The 19903-nt window shown below is 34.3% G+C and overlaps 1 long non-coding RNA gene across 1 annotated transcript in view; it reads right to left on the reverse strand.

Annotated features, from left to right (window-relative positions):
- The window catches only part of LOC123383103, a 164698-nt gene that overhangs the window by 836 nt on the left and 143959 nt on the right, over positions 1 to 19903 (reverse strand). The window lies entirely within an intron of this gene.

Consider the following 19903-nt stretch of genomic DNA (forward strand, 5'->3'; position numbering starts at 1 on the left):
GGAAAAGGAATGGAAACCACAATGTATAGCACATGATACAGACAGGAAAACAAGATTTTTGTCAATAAGTTAAATATTAAATACAAAATGAAGTCCATAAATGCACATGAAAGAAATGGTATTCAATAATTAAACCTTTTCCAAATGGAACCTACAACCCCCTTCCTCTGATGCCATAGGCAGCTGATTCCGTTACACATGTAAAAGGGCTAGGTTTGTCCAAACTTAGTCAGAAGCAGGCAGAGATAAGAACGGATTTCAGCAGGAGGTGGCACATTCAATGCGGTTTGAAAACAAAATTAGAAATGAGGCGTGTAGATCTTGACTGTAAAAATGGCCAACAGCCAAATGACAAAGAAGTCAAGCAGCGACAGGGATAGTCCAGAATTGGAGAGACCACAATTAAGATAATTTATAATTGTGTCACTGAGCAAACTGTGTTGGCCAAGTTGCACCGCCACAGAAAGATGAGCCTACATTTCATTTAGTATTATGATTTTCCTAGACCTAACATGATGCTGGTAACTTGGCAGGTGTTCAGTACATGTTCCCTAGATTGAAATTCCAAGTTAAGAAAATGAAATAAAGACTGATGCAGAGGACTAGGAATGCATATGATGACAAGGTCAGTTTCTCTGAAACAGAGTGGTAGGGACATGATTTAAACCTCACGGTAAAGCCTGATGGGATACGGCATTTGCCATCAGCTTTCCCCAGTAACTATTTTCCAATTCTTCCTTTCCATTAATCTGACCTCCCTGATTTCGAATTGAGCACATCATTCCCCAGAATACGTTAGGAGACAGTTCACAGGTCTCCCATGTTTCTGCACATTATTTGTTCCAGGCTCTCATTTCAAAGATGTTTGTGTAGCATATAGCCTTGGAAGATAGACATAGGCTCTCTCTCCAAGGCAACAGACAGATATGTTTCCCACCCAGAAAATAAAAAGAATGTATTCTTCTGGGGGCAAAGTTTGAACAAGTTTTCTATACGTGCCCTTATACGGCTGGGGTGTCTTTCACACAGGGTTCCACGGCTGTGACACAGATCCAGTGTGTGCATGGCATCTATGTGGGCCCACAGGTGTATTCCCCCATGGAAGTGAGGAGTGAGGGGAACCGAAGCATACATAAAGCTCCTGCTGCCTCCTCTGCTGTGTGTAATACAGTCCTTTGCCTTTCCCCTAGAACCACATAGCTTCTGCCAGCACCAATGAAACTATAGCAGGCTAAACAGTTCACTTGCAAATAGAGGCAAGCTTCAGACACTTTGCCATTTGGTCGCCTTCAGTTAAGTGCCGGCCACTTGACTAACTCCAGACTACTTGGTTTGAGCAAAAGTGCCTTAAAACCTTCAAGACATGTCCTTATAAGCAGAGACCATGAGCTTCTTCTATTCTTCCCGCTGGTTGAAATATACATGAAACTACCGAAGTTGGCATCCGTCTTGGAACATAATTTGGCTTTAGGAATAACATCCATGCAGTACCTAGGTTTCATGGTCTCTGACACTGTATAAGATTTTCTAAAATGCATTAATATATTTTTTTATTGAGCACTAGAATGCTCATCATGTTATTAAACAACTATCACTTATTATTAACCTAGTAAAGCCTCATAAAAACTCTATAATGCAAACATTACTGTAATCCTTACATAAAGTAAACTGATGATTATTAAACAAGAAATTTAGCCGCCTATGAACTGCCACAACCAGAAAGTGGCACACAGCTAGCTAATGGCACACAAGTAGAAAACAGCAGGGCAGGACTGCCAGCTCAGTCTTCCTGATGTTACCAAACAGTATGTCATCCTTTACGCTCCACAAGGGCAAAGGACATGCCTGTTCGTTCCACTATCATACATATACCTCGCAGCTGGCAACATGTCCAATACAAACAAGATAACTGATAGTAGGTGATCAATAGATGTTTATTTAATCAATTAGGGAGTTAAAGTCACGTAATCATTCTGATGCTCGGTTCCCTTACACATTAAACAAGAATAATAGAAATCTTGCAAAAATGTTCTTAAGATTAGACATAATAGCTGAATAAATTCTATCATATATCTGGTACTCAATTAATGGTTGCGATTATTAAGTCTGTGTTAAGAAAAGTGGCAGCTGATTCACTCTGTTCTTCTGATCTCTAATGACCAATTTTGCTTCCAGGAGTTAATTATGGTAAACATATTAAATACAAAGAGACCCTAATTTATGCAACTAGAGATAGCAAATAATGTTAAAGCTACATGTTGCTACATTAAAAAGATGTTTATAACTGACATAAGAAATAAACAAAGTGGATTGGGTTTTATTTTCATTGTTTTATATTTCATAATGGGTGAAGATCCCTTAAATACCACTCACGTCAGATACTGTCTTCTCTACAACAAATGCCAAATTACTTAGCCCTCAGACAATGGTGAAGCCTACCGATGAATGCATTCCCAAACAGCTGCAGCACACATAATTAAAATGCACATGTTGGTTGACAGCCTGCATCTTCCTAACCTCTAGCGATTTCATGGCTCTGTTTTTAAAAGGCAAATAGAAATAATAAACTATCGCTAAACAAATACAACCAATGAATACTCGAACCCCAAATTTCTAAATATTGAGAAATTACAGCTGGAGACACTTAGAACTCCCCAAATAATCTATCAAATCTAATATGAGGAGAGTGTCATCTCAAGAAGAATGGACACAGGCCAACATGGAATTAAAAAAAAGGACAAGGATGAGACCAAACCAGCATGATTAAGGAAGAACAGGATCCAAATGAAAGCAGAAGAGAAATATTCTTGCTCTCTTTTCTGAATAAGGCTCAAATAGGTGCCTAGTGGAAGGAAGTGAGTTCATGCTAAACAAAAATTCTCTAGAATTATTTGTATAGCTAAGATTTTTATATTTACTGTATTGTAGCTTATCTCATAATGTGAACTCATTACTTATCAAAAAACAAAAGTATAATAAATTTGTCCTCATACAGATTTACGTAATGGCCCTTTTAGGAGCTTTCCTAACAATAAGGACCTGATACTTATTGGCATAAAAGCTAAGTGTCATTAAAATTCTATTAAGTAAGTTCTAGAGATACAATGTAAAACTTGTTGACTGAAGTTAATAATACTGGATCATATAGTGGAAATATGGTAAGATACTAGATCTTAGGGGCTTTCACCACACAAACGCACGCACACACACATACACATAAATACATACACACACAGTGGTAACAAGTGAGGAGATGAAAATGTTAATTAGCTTGACTGTAGTAATCATTTCATTATGTATATGTATATCAAATCATCATGATGCACAGCTTGAATACAAATAATTGTATTTTAAAAAGAAGTAAAAATAGAAAAAAATCAACTAAATACACAGAAATATTATATTTAAAAAGAATCATTTATATATGGTGACTGAAAAGGCTCTTCATTGTGGGTACCCTTTCTTTTGGGAGACATTTAGACATGTGATAAATATTTTGAATCCTTTTCTGGTATTTCTTTTCAAAATTATTCTCTTCGTTGTTAAGCAAAACATAAATCTACAGGTATATATCTATGAAATTAATACTTTCAAAATAAGGGAGAGATTTAGTAGTTCATTAGTATAACATTATAGATCCAATTCTCCCTTACGTAGCAGGTATCCTATATTATCTCTGCCCTTATTTCTTGTTACAGATTTTATAACTATTTTGGGATATGGTCCTATTTCAGTCAGATTTAAACTCATTACTTCATGCACTTGGTGGAAGAGAAATTATCTGTCATCTTATATTTGACAGGATGTTCTCCTGGGCTGTATATTTTAAGTTCAGATATAGACTCTACCTCCTTCTGTCACTTTGAGTCTTGTCTACTTGGAATGAGTAACTAGGTGGAGACTATTGTGTTTGCTTAATGCTAAATCTATAAATATTGCTAACTTAACATAGTCATTGATATATTTTCTTTATGAACATGTGAAGTGATCAATTCGCCCACAATTTGCCCACTACCTTCAATCTGTGCCTAAATCTTAAATGCATACTCATTGTTTAGGGAGTAGAATTCAGACATTCCCTATCATTACAAGAGCTGGGCATGAAAGCTGAAACAGCTATATTTTGGACTGCACACTCCATGATTGGTTCTGATATTTTTGCAATACCTACTACTTTTGAATGCATCTTATGAAAGAATGATCATCACATGACTAAATGATGAAGTCATTTCAAACTGCAAGGTAGAAAAAAAATTAATGTCTCCCCTAAAACCAATTCTGCAAGTGTTCAACAGAACCATTATGATAAAATCAAACAGATTTCCCATTCTTTGGTCTTAGTACTAGTTTTAACTTTTTTAATTTTTGGTACTATTAAAATTTTATCGCTTCCAGTGGCATAGCTTCAGTCTTTTTTATAACATCATTCCTCAATTATTTTAACTATTAAAATAAACTGACATAAAACTTACGTTCTTAATTAACAATACTGGCTTATTTAATTTTGCTACTGCGGTGTCTCCTATTTTAATAATTACTGAGTTCTGCCATTTTTTAGACAGAAAAGGCCTACTCTAATATTTTCTGTGACAATATCATGAAAACATAAGAAATTGATCCTAATATGATTAATTGATTCATCTTTAAATGTTTTTAAAGTTATAATTAGAAAGTAAATCTTCAAATCTATCATTTAGCAAACTAGGAAAATACTCTTCTTACTCCAAAAATTCCTAGATATACATCTATGATGAAAATATCATAATTTTATTTTATTATTTTTATGTTTATTTATTTTTTGAGAGAGAGAGAGAGAGAGAGAGAGAGAGAGAAGGGGTCAGAGGATCCAAAGCGGGTTCTGCACTGACAGCAGAGAGCCCAATGTGGGGCTCGAACTCAAAAACTGTGAAATCATGACTTGAGCCAAAGTAGGGTACGCAACTGAGTGAACCACTCAGAGGCCCCAGAAAATATCATAATTTTAAAATGACAGCATCAAATCTACATCACTAGTTTCCAAGGGAAAATATTTTCAAGACTATCTTAAGACTATTGCAAGAACTGAACAGTATCCAAACCAGTGCCAAATATTGCTAGTATTTGTAGGTGTATTTTTAAATGTGTATATATCCAGAAAGCTAGATTTGGAATATTGATGCTCTTTCCTGTAGATAATAAGGAAGAGATCTTTGCAAAGTACTCAGACAGCATTGTAGTAAAATAAGAAAATGACGTTGGTTCACAAGTACTGGGAAGAAAAAAATCATGAATAAATATTTAAAACTGTTAAATTCAGCTACAGAAACATTAAAAAAAACCTTGCCAGCCCTTCCTAGTAAGTTATGATAAAGGAGGAAGTTAGTAATTTGGAGATCTGACTTTGACTAGAACAACTAAATAAGTATCATCCAAACTCAGACACTTTTGAGAAAACAAAAAAGGGACACTATTAACATTCACACCAGGAAAATAAGTGCAAATACAGACTACCCCAGTTAAACCAGGTGAGCAGACCACTACTGCTAGAAAATGATGTGTAGAAATATTAGTAAAGAGCAGCTATTAGGAAAGGCTAGACTGGCTCTGTGTGAGGCCAACTCAAGAGCATGCTGAGATTTGTGGACCACCGACTGAAAAAAAAAATTTTAAGGAAGATTTAATACCATTCCTGTTACTCTATTATGATTTAGAATATATCTACTGTATGCTAAATGCATTAATGCATTTGATTACATAGGCAAAGGAGTACATTTGATTTTATAGCCAATGATTCTATAGATAAAGGCTATCAATTTTCAGCTACATGAAAAGAAGATTTCCGGATGTTTCCCTTCAATTTCTATTGACCCCTTCCGTTTCTCCACATTAAATGCCAAATGAGAAGCTAAGGAAGAAAGTTGGGTAGAAAGAGATATACATACCTTTGACTATCAACATCATAATCAGAAAAAAAAAAGAAGCAACATACTTGTAGACAGGATTGCATGAAAGATTGCCTTATGAGGAACCCTAAAAGTGCAATAAAATGGATGATGAGTCACTTTTGATCAAACAGTACGGTCTTAAATAATAATGGGTTTAATAATAATTATTATTATATTTGATTGGCACTGCTAATAATAGCTAACATGGAAAGTATTTAGTATCACCAGGAATCCTCCTAAGTCCGCGACATATGTAACTACTTTAAATCTCTAGACAATCTATAAAGATAGATAGATGATAGATGATAGATAGATAGATAGATAGATCTTTAGACAATCTTATGAGGTAGGTATGAATATTACCCCAATTTTGCACATTATGAGAAACGTGAGGTTATATAATTTGCTCAAGCTCACACAGCAAGTAGGTATTTGATTTGGGATTTGAACTCAAGCAGTTTGGATCTAGAATGCTCACAGTTAAAATCCAAACAGAACTATGGTTATAAAGACAGACTTATCCAAAGATAGGATAAGTCTCCTCCAAATGTAGAGAAATTCCAGTAAATAAATAATATGTAGGAAGCGGTCTTTCAAGTAATGATTACGCAAGACAATATTATTATAAGGTCTGTTCATCCCCTCAAGATATTTATAAAAGTTTATAAATTTATAAGATTATAAAAGTTACTTGTAAGGGAATTCACTTTAAAACAGGCTGTTTGAAAAATACAAAATATTGGCTGCATTTGTGACCAAAAAATGTACATTTAGAAGGAAAATTGCAGGACACACTTGCAGCAACCTAATTTATATGAAGCGGTAATGCTGGCTTTTAGAGTTAATACTTAAAACTTAAAAAAAGCAAGACCCTGCCAAGAGCATAACTTTCTGGTAACCACATGTTTCAAACAGTGAGTTCAAGAGCAAGACTGAATTTCAAAGGAATGATATTTTTTTCCTTTCATGACTCCAGATTCCGATTACAGGCAAGAATAGGACAACCTAAAAGCCAATCTTAAAAGTCACTTTAAAGGACACCTGGCAGGTGAAATAGAAAGTACTCAGCCATACCTAGCCAAAATAAGCACCACATACCTATATAAAACATTCATGTGTGGGGACTCAGCTAGTCCTAATCTATCTGTTGTTGAAAAATATATAAATAAAGAAAAAAAACGAGATTAAAGAAATAGGCTAAATCTCCCTCAGAAGGAGCTTTCTCTGTTCTATGTTCAGTAACAGCTGTTCTAAACTAATTCAACTGGTTTCCTTTCTGTTTTCTTACATTTTAATTTTGGTTTGTTTCTTGTGTTTTTCCCATGTGAAACACCCCATATTTTTCTGATAAATTCTATGTTGTTACAAATATGATGCCTGTGCCATTAAAATACCAGTAGATTTTTTGAAAAGTGAAGTATTCTTAAATTTAAAATGAAACTCATTTTCAGGCACCTGGGTGGCTCAGTCAGTTCAGGGTCTGACTTTGACTCAGGTTACGATCTCGCAGTTCATGGGTTTGAGCCCCGCATGGGGCTCTTGTGCTGACAGCTCAGAGCCTGGAGCCCTCTTCAGATTGTGGGTCTCCCTCTCCCTATGCTCTTACCCCACTCTCTCTCTCTCTCTCTCTCTCTCTCTCTCTCTCTCTCTCTCTCTCTCAAAAACAAACATTTTTAAAAATTTAAAATTAAACTCATTTTCCACAAATATTTCCATAGAAAAAAGAAAAAAAAAGCTTGTAAGAGATACATTATCTGTTTTAGTAATGGATAATTTATTGGTTAAGTAACAAAGAATAAAATTTGGTTGGGTGATTTATGGCTTCCCCAATAAAAATGTACAAGTGATTAGTGGTAAGTTATCAGGATAGCTTATCAAACTTTGCAATTACTCAAGTTTATATAATCCTGGTCTTATTTATTTTTGAGCAATTTACGTACTTATAATCATCATTGAATTATTAAAACAAAATGCCAAGAAGAGCTGGTGATAGATACATAGACTAATATTCAGAATTGGGCAATGACTCGATCAGAAATTTGATCGATCACTCATCGACAACAGAAAAACTTTAAGGAACTAACTTTTCAAACTTTAAGAAATATTTTGCCCCATTTCAGTGGGCAGGTCCCCAATGGAATAGAGGCCATTTATTTAATTCAATGCATATTTATTGTTTGGCTAATTCTTGTCTGCTAAACACTACTGGCTAAGAAATAGTCTCATCTTTTGGTGAGTTTATAATTTTACAGTGGAAAATTAGAAACGAAATTTCAATTTAGTGTTATGGCATGCATGAGATTCAAAACTTAACTGCTTTATTGTGTCTGGAAAAAAAGCTTAAGAGTTTCAGTAATTAGTAAAATCAATATGAAATATGAGTATGATGAGCCATTCATACAGAACTAAAATTCACTGAGAAGTTGTAATAGCAGAGTGTTCTCCAGAACAAGATAAGGGATAATAGAATTTTTACAGGCATTGATCATACTGCTCCTTAATTATTATGTCTCATTGTATCTGAAACTCCAGAGGACAGTGACCACAAAACAGAAGCAACATTAAGTTATGTTATGTGGAGAACGTGGTAACTTACTGCACCAAATCCATTTAACTTTTTCTTGACTTTTAGGCATTTATATAATTTCCATTTTTTTAATTCAATAAACATTTTATGTACACATTTTTTGTATTTACTATACTATTTTCTTTTTCTTAATTAAAAAAGTTATTATTAAAGTATAGTTGGCATACAACATTGTATTAGTTTCAAGTGTGCAACATAGTGATCTTACTTCTAATTATGGCCTTTTCTTTCTCACTTAAATAAATCCCTTTAACATTTCTCATAAGGCCAAATTAGTGGTTATGAACTCAATGCTGTTTTCTCACAGTAAAAAGTTACATGTGGAATATTTAAGTCATAGAGAAAATACTTGGAAAACGTGGTGCATATGGCCAGATTTCTTGAAAAATTTGACGTTTAACTCTTTTCCTTCTCATATGTGGAAAGGCCTACATTTCAATTACAACTGTGTAATTATACTGTTCAGTATGGTACCAACTAGCCTTGAGGGACTATTCAAATTTAAATACAATTTAAAGTTGTTTTTTCAGTTGTACTAGTTACATGTCGAAGGCTCAATAAAATGCTTGGTAGAATAGTATGTGTTCATTCTTTGTGTAAATCTTGTACATTTTTTTAAAATGTGTACCCAGCTATATCATTATCATTACTGCTATCCAAAATAATTATTTCAATATTATTTTAAGCAAGTATTGGTGATAAATTTTTAAAACATTAATGTTTTTACATCCGTGCAATTCTGAACTATTTTTTATGTTTGAATAGTTTCACTTTGATGCTCCTCCTTAATGCAAATGTATTGACATCGGAAATATGATGCCATGGACCAAAATTCCCATGGACCAAAGTCATTTTTAGTGAGGTTGAGTGTAGTTTCTTTGTGCTTTGTCTCCTCCCTTTTGGAAATAGCCCAAATGGGCCACCTTCTCATTGGTGTACTCTTGCCTCTAGACCTGGCTCTACAAGACTAGGCAGAACTGTCTCATGCTGGAGTAAATCCCTGCCACTTTTAAGAAACTGGCTTAGAGAAAAATGGCTAGAAGCAAATATGTGCTTTACTTTAGACCTCCCTTTGAACCATTAAATGCTGTTTCTTCATGGTGAGGGAAGGAACAAAGTGTATGACATATCTCATTTCTTTTATGGTATACCCATGCATCTTTCATTATTTTCTCCAAAACAGGGAATGTTGATAGGACATGCCAAACTTTCTTCAATTTCCTTCCTGAAAACCTGTAATTATTTCCCAGGAAAGGAAATCATGCATAAACTCTTAGTGTCTTCACCAATTTGTCTGAAGCATTTTGTATCTGGCAAAATTTTCTTGAGGTTATGATTTGCTACCCTCTCATTTTGCAATTTCACTGCCAATGCATTCTTTGCTTTTTGTTTATTTTTACAGTTATCTCCTTCCTCTTTTCTTCCTAGACTTATGTATTTTTGTTCAAGGTGGGCAGAGGGTCTTATCATTTTTGCTTCACCCATGCAGTACAGAGTTTTATTATTTATCTATAGCTAAAAGCTGAGCACTTCCCCAAGAAAGGCTGTGAAACTGTAGGCAATACCCAGCTAATCTCCAGCACTAATTTAGTATTTCTTGAAAGGTTTTTATAGTTACACACTACTAGGAAATGGGAAAAAAAGTTATTAAGTTTTCAGAAAGGTTTCAAAATTTTACTGAAACGATGACCGTTTTGGACTTGTAATCATGTTGATAATATGGCATCTTGAAGCTCCATAAGATCTTTAGCCTTAGATTCCTCCAGCTTTATTTATATTCTTTTCTATATCATCCTTCTGGGATATTAAAGCTTGTTACTCTTTCCACTTCCTGAAGAGTTCTAACTCAGCTGAAAAGCTTCCTGGGGTAGACAGGGCAAAAGAATAATGATCACCATTTTTAAAAGCCTCAGCATCAGGCAAGACCTGACTTTTTTAGGATCCCCACCATCAAGCACAGATTTTCATGTAGAAGAGCTTTTCTTATTCACATAAATCCTGAAAGAACGATCAGTCCCCAACCATGCACATGCCAAGAAGTACATATATACCAAGAGGGTCTTCTAACATTAAAATTTTCCAAATAAAGAGTTAGAATTTCAGCTCATGTTAGCATTTTCATGAGACTAGACTGATAATCATAATATCATTGTATAATAGAAATTATGACCAAAAAAAAGTAATGCAGTTAAAGTGGCAATTGAGAACTAAAATGTGACTAAAATTTAAAATATTATGTTTTATTATCCCAAAACATAAAGATGTGATTGGATTTCTTTATTTCAAAAACACTGAAGAGCTCATCATTTTCATGCCAATGCAGAGGTCAAATCAACCAGAATCATGACTAGTACAGGCATTTCAGCTATTTTAGTAGTCAGTACAAACCTCTGTAGCTAAATTGGTCTTTCCAGGATCAATATCAATTGTGAAGCTACAAAGTTTATGCTCATGCTCAGGCTGCAGTCAAATGGTCATGGGAATTAAATAAATACCAACAGGGTGATACTATCAATAACAATTGTGATCATGTTTTTCCATTATACTTTCTTTTTGTTAGATTAACAGGCTAGCATGTAGCTTGATTTTTTAAATCAGAAAGTAATTTTAGGGACACCTGGGTGGCTCAGTCGGTTAAGCGTACCACTTTGGCTCAGGTCATGATCTTGAAGCGCCGTGGTTTTGAGCCCCGCATGAGGCTCCGTGCTGACAGTTCAGAGCCTGCAGCCTTCTTCAGATTGTGTCTCCCTCTCTCTCTCTGCCCCTCCCCCACTCATGCTCTGTCTCTCTGTCTCTCTCTCTCTCTCAAAAATACATAAACACTAAAATTTTTTAAAAGTAATTTTTAAAGTTTTAAGATTATTCAAAATACTATGTTAAAAGTGACTCCTTCCTTTCCTCCACACTTCTCTCAGAAAAAACAAATAAATGCAATATCACCACAATTATAATGCTGCCTACAGCTATGCCTTAGGCGTACAGGAGAATGTGGGGAAAAGAAAGCAGTTTATTTGTAAGTGTGACACAAGTTTCTTGATGTTTTCTTTACATTCTAAATTTCCATTATTACTATTACTTATGATTTCTCAATATTTAAATGTAACCAATATTGTGATTTTCTTTTAAATAAATCATTATTTTTCCTCATAGTTTATAACATTTCACCCTACTTTAACATTACACCATGATGTTAACTGTTGTGAGTGTATCTAAACGTATTCGTTGGTATTTGTTCTTAATATATCACATTTTACACAATATAATATTTTTTAAACCTTCCTAACATCTATAGAATTTAAGGAACTATAGCTGAAGCACTGTTAAATATCTAGCACCAGAGCCTTGTGTTCTTCTGGTCTTCTTTGGATGTCTTTTCCCTGATCAGCAGCCCTTAAGATTCTTTTTGAGGTAGAAAAAAAGGGAGATATGATAAGTGCCAAACTGAAGGGCAAAAAAGGAGAACAAGGACACAGGTTTCTATCAGCGTTGATTCCCAGTACAAAAGACTATTGTTTGGGAAGTCTGTTTATACTTGTGCAATGAAAATATCCATTCTATAGTCTCACCAGTCAATCTTTAAGTAACACATACACACACATACCCACACATGTGCATGAAATATATGTATGCTGCACATCATACAAATAAGACAATTGGAATACAGTTTTAAGGCAACAACAAAGATCATATACTTCCCTTTTATTTTATAAATTCACAAAGGTAGTAATGGATGGGCTACAGTCAGAACATAATAAGCTTTCAGATATACTTGTGTGCTTTCTATGGAACAACACTCCAAAATATGCAAAAAGAACTCCTTAGAGAAACAACCTTTGCCCAAAGAAAATACAGTCTCTTCATACTGTACTGCAGATTTCAGTGGAGAAATTCTTTTGAAATTTTGGTAACTATGGCATATAGATTTCTCTGTTCATGAAGATAACAAAGCTATTGATTTGGCTTTCCTTGTAAAACTGTAAAAGAATAATAAGTCCACTCCACAAACAAAGTCAAAGAAAAGTATGCTTTAGTTTTGTATGTATCTACTCTTAAATGAACCTGTCAGTGGAATGTACTTCTGGATCTACAAATGCATCTGAGCCCAACATGTTTCCTGAAGATATGTTTCTGATTACACTAATGATTCTTTAGTAGTTTTTGTTTTGGTCAATAATTCAAATATTTTTGTTAATACAATGAAAGATCTTATTATTCTTTAATATATTTTCACTATACAGTTTGTGGTAATAACATGGTTTTTGCTCACTATTGGATATTAATTTTTCATAAAAGATATGTTGTCACATTTGTCATATAATCACTAACTAAAAAAGAATTGGCCAAGAATAGTACTATGTGGTAGTTAACTCTATTAACTTTCCTTTCAACAATCATGTTATCTGACACTTTAGCAGTTATCATTTCATGTTTTACATCCATTTGTCATTCATTACTTCAGCAAATACTTACTCATCATCTAATGCAGTTTTCCTAAGCCCTGAGTAGAAAGATTACAAACATCACTACCGTCAAGGCCCTCATCATGTATGTTAAGACATATTTGTCCATGAGGTGCTCTACTGAAGTGTAGTTAAATACATTAGGTTAAAAGAATAAATATTTTTTAAAATTTCATATGTCTCAGTATTATATAACATTTATATAACATTATAGAAGAATTCTACCCCAAAGTACGGCTCCTTGCTTTGGAACTAAAGAAAATAATGCTGCATTTTGAATGACCAAGTCTCTTCCCTATATAATGCACTGTTACAATAATCTTTAATATAATTACCATATAACAATACCACTTCTAAATATTTACCCAAAAGAATATAAAGTACCATCTTAAAGAAACATTTGTATACCCATGTTCATAGCAATGTTATTGACAATAACAAAGAAGTGAAAGCAACTTAAGTGTTCAAGGATGAATGAATGGATAAATAAAATGTAATACATACATGTCATGGAATGTTGTTCAGCTTTAAAAAAAAAAAAAGGAAACTATGATACATGATACAACATGGATAAACCTTGAGGTCATTATGCTATGTAAAATAAACGAGTTGCAAAAAGACAAATACCGCATATTCCATTTATATGAAGTACCTAGAAGAATCAAATTAATAAGGACAGATAGTAGAAGGGTGGTTGCCAGGGATTGGCAGAAGATGGGAATGGAGAATTATTGTTTAATAGGTAGAGTGATAGGAGAAATGGCTATGGGTGATGTGTACCCTCTACTCTAGCATCATAAAGATGCTACAAATTTAACCAAATTATGAATGGCTGAAGAAAGGTTTTACAGTGGAAAATAAATGTACTCTTTTTCAAGGGTGACATTCTTTTTATGTACCTTATTGGATTATAGTATTTCTTCTTAGTATCATGCTAGAGATTCATAAGATAGAAGTAATCTGGTCTCAAAGAGTCACATCCATATTCAGTTGTGACACTTGTTCACACACATATGAGTCCTATAATTCTCATTCTTTTCTACCTAAAGTGCAAATAATAATGTCTTTCTGGAATGGGGTTAATAAAACTATCTTTATTTACAGATAATATGATCTTATATATAAAATACCTACAGACTCACTGAAAATTTTTAGAATAAAAAAAGTTCATCAGGGATACAGAATAGAAGATCAATAGATCAATATTTAAAAGTCAGTTGTATTTCTACACACAATCAATGAGCAATCACAAAATGAAATCAAGAAGCAATTCCATTTACAATGGCATCCAGAAATAAAGTATTTAGGCATAAACTTAACAGATCCAAAGTTTATGACCTGCAAACCATAATACATTGCTGAAGCAGATTAAAGACTTAAAGAAGTAGAAAGCCTATGTTCATGGATCTAGAAACGTAATATTGTTAAAATGGTAATATTTCCCAATTTGATTTATAAAGTAAACACAATATCCCAAGAGGCTTTTTTGGTTGTTTTTAGTTTTTGTTTTGCAGAAAATGACAAACTGATCCTAAAACTTATATGGAAATGAAAAATGATCTTTAAGAAGCCAAATGGTATTGAAAAAGAATAAAGTTGGAGGACTCACACTTCTCAATTTGAAAACTTACAATAAATCTACAGTAACTAAGAATATGTGGTGCTGACATATATATGGAATAGAACTAAAGAGTTCCAAAATAAAATCTTATATTAATAGCCACTTCAATTTTGATAACAGTCTCAAGAAAATTCAATCAGAAAGAATAGTCTTCAACAAATGATGCTAGGACAATGGATATTAACATGTAAAATAAAGTTAGACCCCTTCCTCTTGTCATACGCAAAAATGAACTCAAAATGGAAAACAGATGTGATTTTAAAAGTGTTACCTAATAGTAAGTCTAACAAAAATTAAGCATGAGATCATGAGCAAAACTGTTTACATTCATTAAATCAAATAAATGGTAAATTTTCTACAATGTTTATAGATTATTCACTATCTTAGGTTCTCTGAAGATTATACTATCAATTCAGTACAATTCAATAAAATTCAGTGTTTCCCACAAAATTTGAAAAGATCTGCCTAAATTTTATATAACAGAGCCAATAAAAGCCAATAGAGTTTTAAGAACAAAAATTGTCTCTACTGTATTTCAAGACAAAACATAGTATTTCAAAAAGTGTGTAAGAGATAATTAGATTAATTAAACCAAATAAAAAAAAACAGATGCAAAAACCACACTTTAATGAAAACTTTGTGTGTGACAGATGAAGCATTACATATCAGTGGGGAAAAAAATAAACTATGTAATATATTGTGCTTGTTTAATTGTAGGTCCATATGAAAAGAGATTAAAGTATATACAAACACCATGTAAAACATATTCTCCAGATTTAATTTAAAAACAAAATAAGAAAAGCAAAACTTTATAAGGAAATTAAGATATTATTTTCACAATATTATTAGTGTTAAATATAAGGGTTTTTAACTAAGGTAAATTAACTTTCCTTTGATCAATCCCATCAACAGAAATTTAAAAAAACTAGAGGTTATCTGATTGAAGGTGTCAGAGAAAGCCAACTTAGCCATATCCCAAAATGCCAAGATCTTGAAGAGAAGTGAGTGCAAATTTATTAAACCAATACTTGGTGTGACATTTTCTCTCAAAGCATTTGCCAATCTACAAATGACAGAATGGGCATTTGAGAGTCTGGGCAGTGCGTGTGGCCATCTCACAGAACTGCAAAAGCAAAAGTTGGAGTTCAGGACCCACCAAGGTACAGGCACTTTGGTGATGAGCCCTGGGTTTAAGATGGGTCCCCCAAAGGAGTAAAGACAAACAGGGAATAAAACATCCCTTACAGACGAAAACCTGTCACTGAATTACCTCAATTATTGACTTTAATATGAACATTTGCCTTTGTCTTAGTTATGGCTGTGAAACTGACAAACTTTTGGCAAACCCACACGTTTGAAAGATAAAATGTGGAGTTGAGGATCCCAAAGATGAGGAGCTTGAAAATAATCTAGTTTGTCAGTTAAAACCAAGAGAGGACTCAGTAGAGGATTAAAGGTGACAGGGAAGAGAGAGAAAATATATAACAGAAACTGATTATAAAAATTCAAAGTTGATCCAGATATTAGAATATCAGATACACCATTTATAATTACAATATAATTACAATATGTTGAAGGAACCAGAGAAGGTATAACGTATCAACAAAAGAGTATATAAAAGGAATACAAATAGAAATTACAGATCTGAAAATATCATAACTAAAATAATGAATACAATAGGGGAGCGTGGGTGGCTCAGTTGGTTAAACGTCTGACTTTGGCTCTGGTCATGATCTCGCAGTTTGTGGGTTTGAGACCTGCATTGGGCTCTGTGCTGACAGCTGGGAGCCTGGAACCTCCTTCGGGTTCTGTGACTCCCTCTCTCTCTGCCCCTCCCCCACTCACATTTTGTCTCTCTCTCTGTCTCTCAAAAATAAATAAACGTTAAAAAAAATAAAAGAACAATACAAGAGATAAGTTTAATGGCAGATTAGCCACCACCCCCCAAAAAGAAAAAAAGATTAATGAAGTGGAAGATAGTTCATTAGATCCAGACTAAAGCACAGAGAGAAAATGGGGTAGGGGAGAAAAGATGGAAAATACACGAAAGCACTTAAGAGACAAATGGGATATGTTAAAATGCCTAACATAACTTGTAAATAGTGTCTCAGATGGAAAGTCAAAGAGGAGAGTACATAGCAATATTTGAAAGAACAAAGCAAATAATCTTTCAAAGCTGATTAAGTACATTAAACACAGATTCAAAAAGTGCAATGAAGCTTATGCAAAATAAATAGAAATAAAACAACCTTGAGGCAAATCATAGGATAAACAAAGATTAAAAAAGAAATAAAATCTTAAAAGCAAGAAAGAAGAAAAAAGTGGACCCATTACCTAAAATAAGAGCAATAGAACTGACAGGCAGGTGACCTTTCTATTGAGATAATAAGAGCAGAAGATGATACATTTGAGAAAAATGCACTAAAATAGAATGTTATTTACAGGGGAAATATGCTTTTCAAATGAAGGTAAAGACCTTTTCAAATATATAAAACTTAGGAAAATGTATCACCATCACATCCACACTAATGAAAATACTTAAAAAATACTTAAGGTGGAGGGAAAATGATCTTATGTGAAAGCCGGAGGTCAGAAAGAAATAAAGAGTTAAAAAATTAAATATGTAGATACATCTAAATGAATACTGATTACATGTAACAACATTACTGTCTTGAGTGCATTTAAAATTATGAATAATTAAAGTAAATGACAAACGGCAGACAACTCAGGAGGCGATAAATGGAATTAAAATGTTTTAAAGTCCCTGCATTGTCAAGGGAGCGTTAAAAGCATTAAGTTAAATCAGGCTTTGATAAATCAATAATACATATAGTAATTTCTCATGTAAACCACTCAAACAATATTTTACAAACATGATGAGAGAGGATGAATATCAAAAATGCTTAATTTTATCCAAAGAATGAACGAAATGAAAAAAAAAGGAAATATAAAGCTGGTGGAAAAATATAGCACAAATAATCAGATGGTAGATTTAAACACAAATTGAGGGGGAAATACACTAACTATATAAATTAAAAAATAAAAATTTTCAGACTGGATTGTTGAAGCAAGGACATAACAAACCTTGAAAAACTGAAAAGAAGACAAAAAGGCAGAAAACAGAATTTCAAACAAACAAAAAACAAATAGATAGTAGATATAAATACAAATTCATCAATGTGTACATTCAGTGTAACAAAACAAATGTACCAAAGTTTTTAAAAAATCATGTTTAGGGACACCTGGGTGGCTCAATCAGGTAAGTGTCAAACTTCGGCTCTGGTCATGATCTCATGGCTCATGAGTTTGAGCCATGCATGGGCCTCTGTGCGGGCTCAAAGCCTGGAGACTTTTGGATTCCGTGTCTCCCTCTCCTACTGCCCCTCCCCTGCTTTTGCTGTCTCTCTCTCTCTCTCAAAAATAAATGAACATTAAACATTTTTAAATCATGTTTGATTAAAAAGAATCAACTATATGCTGATACAAATATTAGACAAAGCAGACAACATAACAGACACTATGAGAGATAAAGAAGTGTATTTTAAAACAATATAAGAACCAATCAACCCAGAAGATATTCAATGTAAAATATACTAATTAACATGGTCTCAAAATATATAAATTAAAAATTATTAGAGATGTAAGGATACTTACAGAAGGCAGAAGCTACCGGGTCAAATACAAAGGACAGTTTACTATCCAGCACAATAGCAACAGACAGCACAGTATCACCTCTATTGGCTCCCTAATCCCCAATGTCCAATGAACAATGTGACTCACTAGGAGATGCCTGAAAAAGCAATGGTATAAAAAGCTTCTGCACAGCAAAGAAAAGAATCAACAAAGCTAAATGGCAACCAACGGAATGGGAAAAGATATTTGCAAATGACATATAGGACAAAGGGCTAGTATCCAAAATCTATAAAGAGCTCACCAAACTCCACACCCGAAAAACAAATAACCCAGTGAAGAAATGGGCAGAAAACATGAATAGACACTTCTCTAAAGAAGACATCCGGATGGCCAACAGGCACATGAAAAGATGCTCAACGTCGTTCCTCATCAGGGAAATACAAATCAAAACCACACTCAGATATCACCTCACGCCAGTCAGAGTGGCCAAAATGAACAAATCAGGAGACTATAGATGCTGGAGGGGATGTGGAGAAACAGGAACCCTCTTGCACTGTTGGTGGGAGTGCAAACTGGTGCAGCCGCTCTGGAGAACAGTGTGGAGGTTCCTCAAAAAATTAAAACTAGACCTACCCTATGACCCAGCAGTAGCACTGCTAGGAATTTACCCAAGGGATCCAGGAGTGCTGATGCATAGGGGCACTTGTACCCCAATGTTTATAGCAGCACTCTCAACAATAGCCAAATTATGGAAAGAGCCTAAATGTCCATCAACTGATGAATGGATAAAGAAATTGTGGTTTATATACACAATGGAGTGCTACGTGGCAATGAGAAAGAATGAAAGATGGCCCTTTGTAGCAACGTGGATGGAACTGGAGAGTGTGATGCTAAGTGAAATAAGCCATACAGAGAAAGACAGATACCCTATGTTTTCACTCTTAGGTGGATCCTGAGAAACTTAACAGGAACCCATGGGGGAGGGGAAGGGAAAAAAAAGAGAGAGAGGTTAGAGTGGGAGAGAGCCAAAGCATAAGAGACTCTTAAAAACTGAGAAAAAACTGAGGGCTGATGCGAGGTGGGAGGGAGGGGAGAGGAGCTGATGGGTATTGAGGAGGGCATCTTTTGGGATGAGCACTGGGTGTTGTATGGAAACCAATTTGACAATAAATTTCATATATTTAAAAAAACAGCAATGGGATGCATTACAGGAGTGGAACCAAGTTAAGAAATATCCTAGTCTTGGGGCGCCTGGGTGGCGCAGTCGGTTAAGCGTCCGACTTCAGCCAGGTCACGATCTCGCGGTCTGTGAGTTCAAGCCCCCCGTTGGGCTCTGGGCTGATGGCTCAGAGCCTGGAGCCTGTTTCCGATTCTGTGTCTCCCTCTCTTTCTGCCCCTCCCCCGTTCATGCTCTGTCTCTCTCTGTCCCAAAAATAAATAAAAAACGTTGAAAAAAAATTAAAAAAAAAAAAGAAGTATCCTAGTCTTATAAGAAAGCTGATATTATTGTGGTCAAACTATTCCCAGAAGGAGACATTATCTTCTTATTCTTAATCAAGAAATAAAGCTTCCTTTTGATCTAAAGGGAGACACCTTCTCTATTTTCCAAAGCTGTTTCCTATACAGTCTTGAATAGTCTGAAATAAAAGCTGATTCCAGATGTATAGAAATGCCATGG

The sequence above is a fragment of the Felis catus genome, chromosome F2, assembly GCF_018350175.1.
Source record: "Felis catus isolate Fca126 chromosome F2, F.catus_Fca126_mat1.0, whole genome shotgun sequence".
NCBI lineage: Eukaryota > Metazoa > Chordata > Mammalia > Carnivora > Felidae > Felis > Felis catus.